The sequence below is a fragment of the Gymnodraco acuticeps genome, unplaced genomic scaffold (assembly GCF_902827175.1).
Source record: "Gymnodraco acuticeps unplaced genomic scaffold, fGymAcu1.1, whole genome shotgun sequence".
In the NCBI taxonomy this organism is placed as follows: Eukaryota; Metazoa; Chordata; class Actinopteri; order Perciformes; family Bathydraconidae; genus Gymnodraco; species Gymnodraco acuticeps.
Window position 1 is genome coordinate 1,074,663 of NW_022989799.1, and position 4,159 is coordinate 1,078,821.

Consider the following 4,159-nt stretch of genomic DNA (forward strand, 5'->3'; position numbering starts at 1 on the left):
TTTCTGGTTTCAGAAATTGGCTTTACTGGAAACCCTGTGACTGAAGTAGTCCCGCTTGGCAGGTTCAATTCCTCTTGGTAGATTCCAGAGGTACTAATCTCATCCATATAGTTATGATCATACACGTATGCGACCTCTGATTCATTAATAATTGTTTCATTTGAAACAATTTACCCCAGGAATCCTTCCAAGGGGTCTGGTACTCCATGTTCCTCTGGAATTTCTATTGACAGCAAGGGCATCTTTTTGGCTTGGGCACCCGGGGAGACCTCCGAATCAGATCGCTCTTTTGTCTTACGAGTCTCCTCCTTTTCACCGCTTGCCCCTTCCGGTCCTTCTGCACAGGTGTTAGAGTTTATTGAAGGATAAAAATGTGTTTTCATAAACTGTGTTTTCATAATGTATTCTCATTTGCTGTGTTACAAAATGTGTTGATGGAGGAACAAAGCATAGTCTGTTTAAAATGACACACATACACACACACACAGATTCACATGACTGAGAGACACAAGATCCACACGAACAAATAAGGCGTTGGTCAAGACCACATGATTGTCTCATGTTACTGTATTGTTGAAATAAAAGGACTGCACTGAGAGGAGGCGAGTGGGAGTCGGTTAGAGAGTTGGCTCTCCTAGCTGGGAGTTGGTTAAGGAGTGGACATGGCATATGTCACTCGCCGAGTCTCCTAGCTGGGAGTTGGTTAAGGAGTTGACATGACATGTCACTCGCTGATTCTCCTTGCAGCAAGTAAACTTGAAACTTGAGTCCTGTTATCTTTGTTCACTGGGTTCTGGTATATTTGAACCGAGCTGGGGTTTACCCTTACAAAGTAATATAGAAATACCCCACATTAATTGGTCCTTCGAGCCGGATTCCAATACATCGTGACAGGAAGGAGGAGGGAAAAGACACGCCGCAAGTCTGTCGACAGCCGGGATCATCAGCCGACCCCGAGAAAGACCCGGGACGCAGAATTCGTGGCCGGGCCGGTGCTTATATGTCCAACCTCCCTCATCCTCGGCACGATTGACGGAATCCAACCGGACCAGTGACCACAGATAACGGGTAAGATAAAAGTTAATATACATGGTTTCTCCACCATTTAAGGAGGTAGAGAAAGGCTTCTCCGCCATTTAAGGAGGATTGAGAAAGGCTTCTCCGCCATTTAAGGAGGATTGACGTGTCTTTGGGTACACTTATGAGAAAGGTTTCTCCGCCGTTAAGGAGGTTGATAAAACGTTGATTGAGAAAGGTTTCTCCGCCGTTAAGGAGGTTGATAAAACGTTGATTGAGAAAGGTTTCTCCGCCGTTAAGGAGGTTGATAAAACGTTGATTGAGAAAGGTTTCTCCGCCGTTAAGGAGGTTGATAAAACGTTGATTGAGAAAGGTTTCTCCGCCGTTAAGGAGGTTGATAAAACGTTGATAGAGAAAGGCTACTCCGCCGTTAAGGAGGTTGATAAAACGTTGATAGAGAAAGGCTACTCCGCCTAGGAGGAGGATCGACGTGCCTTTGGGTACACTTATGAGTGATTGAGTGAAAGCAGTGTGTAAAAGTGTCACCAAGTGGAATCAGCGCACAGAGTGGAAACCTAACGGTGATAACAAAAACTCTGGTCTGTTGAAGTACACTAGTGGTGAATTAGGAATTAGGTTCTGACCGGCACGTTGTCCAGTAGGAACACCAAGCAGTAAGAGAATTAAGCGACAAACTGAGAGCGATAGTGGAAGAACACAAAGCGCAGGAACAAAGAATAAAAAGAAAGCCCCCCTTTTTTCTTCACAGCTTTCCTCTAATTGCTGAAGCAGCAGTATGACTGCTTGTGCTTCTTCTCAAAATGCCTCAAAAATGGCTGCTGAGCGTTGAATTTAAAACAAGGAGTGAATAATCAACGACTGGTCTGAAGTTGGAGTGAATAACATTGAAAATTAATAGATCAATGTGTCATAGATATTTAAATAAATAAGAAACTATAATTTGTCGTTTTTAGCATAGTTTTTGTGGGATGCAGTTACGTCACATTGTGGTTTTCATGAGAAGTTTTGAGAACTGATTGTTACTATTGCATTGCATTGTGAATGTTGTGGTATTTGTCATTAGGTAGTTTTTGTAATATCATTAGTAGACATTAATTGTGTTTATGAAGAAAGAGTAAGTAAACAGGAGGGATCTGTTCATGTTTAAACATGACAGAGGTGCTGCACGAGGCTAAAAGCACACTGTTGGCTAAACACAGAGAGGTGATTGATGAGAGAAGCTTGTGCAGGAGCAGCTGCAGGGCACAGAGAGAGAGAGACAGGAGAAGTAGATGTTTTGAAGAGTTCAGAGAGAGTACAACTTATATAAAGTTAACTACTAGTCTGAAGAATGTTATATTGTTTTGTGAGTAAAACATGAAGTAAAAATATATCTACTAGATATAAAAACAACATGCAGCAACCCAGATCAAAGAAAAAATACATAAGAAAGCGTCAGCATCAGCTTTCTTCATAGGAGAAGATGGGGAAGAAAATCAGATTTTCTTTGTGGGACCAGGACAGAGAGAGGCGGGTTTAACAGAGGACGAGGGAATGATAGAGGAACAGGCAGAGGCAGAGGAGGAGGCAGAAACGCAGAAGGCAAATTCCTCTGCTACAGGTGCGGAAAGGAGGGGCACATGGCGAGAGACTGTGAGGAACAGAGACCACAGAACAAAGAAGGGGGACAAAAGGGACAGTACAAAGACGAAAGACATGGCCCCCCCCCTTCACATAACCTACATAGTTATGACAACTGACTAGACGTAGAAAAGGAAGAAGAGGACGTCCACACACATCACATTGACCTTTCTGAAGTATTCAGAATAAACAACAAGATAGTACTCCCTGTCTCTATTAAACAACAGCTTATTTGAGTCATGGGCAGTGCCATGTCTCAACAGGAGGGGATGGTGTGGCAATAATAAATATAAATGAACACTTCCATACATACAACTACATTACATTTTCTAAAAACTTTTGTAGAGCCTGTGTAGTATGTTGCAGACACAATGCTCAAGGCAATGAGCGACCACAGAGAGGAAAGTAGAAACATGCATGAGAATCACACCCACGGCAAAAGGGTTGTCTCCCTTTGAGATCATAACAGGAAGGCAATTCAGATTACCAATCACAGACGAGGTGAGGGAGGAGGATGATGCTGAGGCAGAGACTACATTAGCTGAATGGATGAGCAGACTCTTCAGAAGTAATGAGATAGCTCGAACAAATAACCTGCCAGACATTTCTACTCCCTTGCAGGACACTCGAGTGCAGACTGGTGACCAGGTCCTCGTGAAGGTGATTAAGAGGAAGCATTGGCACTGTCCACGGTGGGACGGTCCCTACACGGTACTGCTGACAACACCGACTGCACTAAAAATCGCCGAAAGAACTACGTGGATACATCAGAGCCACTGCAAAAAGATAATACCTCTCCAACTTAACGACGGATAAGTGGTGGAAGTCCGGCTACAAAGGGCGGTGTTTCATTAGGAAATACTGGTCTCAACCCCGGTGAAGAAAACAACAGAACCACTATCACAACTAGACTTTGTTGGGAAAGGTGTTGTGTGTAGTGACCCTGCTGGGTCTGACGCTAATGACTATAAAGACACTGTAACCAGCTAGTAATTATGAAAAACAGGAGGGAATGTTAGAGTTTATTGAAGGATAAAAATGTGTTTTCATAAACTGTGTTTTCATAATGTATTCTCATTTGCTGTGTTACAAAATGTGTTGATGGAGGAACAAAGCATAGTCTGTTTAAAATGACACACATACACACACACACACAGATTCACATGACTGAGAGACACAAGATCCACACGAACAAATAAGGCGTTGGTCAAGACCACATGATTGTCTCATGTTACTGTATTGTTGAAATAAAAGGACTGCACTGAGAGGAGGCGAGTGGGAGTCGGTTAGAGAGTTGGCTCTCCTAGCTGGGAGTTGGTTAAGGAGTGGACATGGCATATGTCACTCGCCGAGTCTCCTAGCTGGGAGTTGGTTAAGGAGTTGACATGACATGTCACTCGCTGATTCTCCTTGCAGCAAGTAAACTTGAAACTTGAGTCCTGTTATCTTTGTTCACTGGGTTCTGGTATATTTGAACCGAGCTGGGGTTTACCCTTACAAA

General features: G+C 43.3%; 1 long non-coding RNA gene across 1 annotated transcript; it reads left to right on the top strand.

Annotated features, from left to right (window-relative positions):
• Window positions 1–353: 353 nt before the first annotated feature.
• On the top strand, window positions 354–3,925 carry LOC117550192. The gene is made up of 2 exons (XR_004569587.1): window positions 354–1,068; window positions 3,280–3,925. It is a non-coding gene; the product is annotated as an uncharacterized LOC117550192 (long non-coding RNA).
• Window positions 3,926–4,159: the final 234 nt, after the last annotated feature.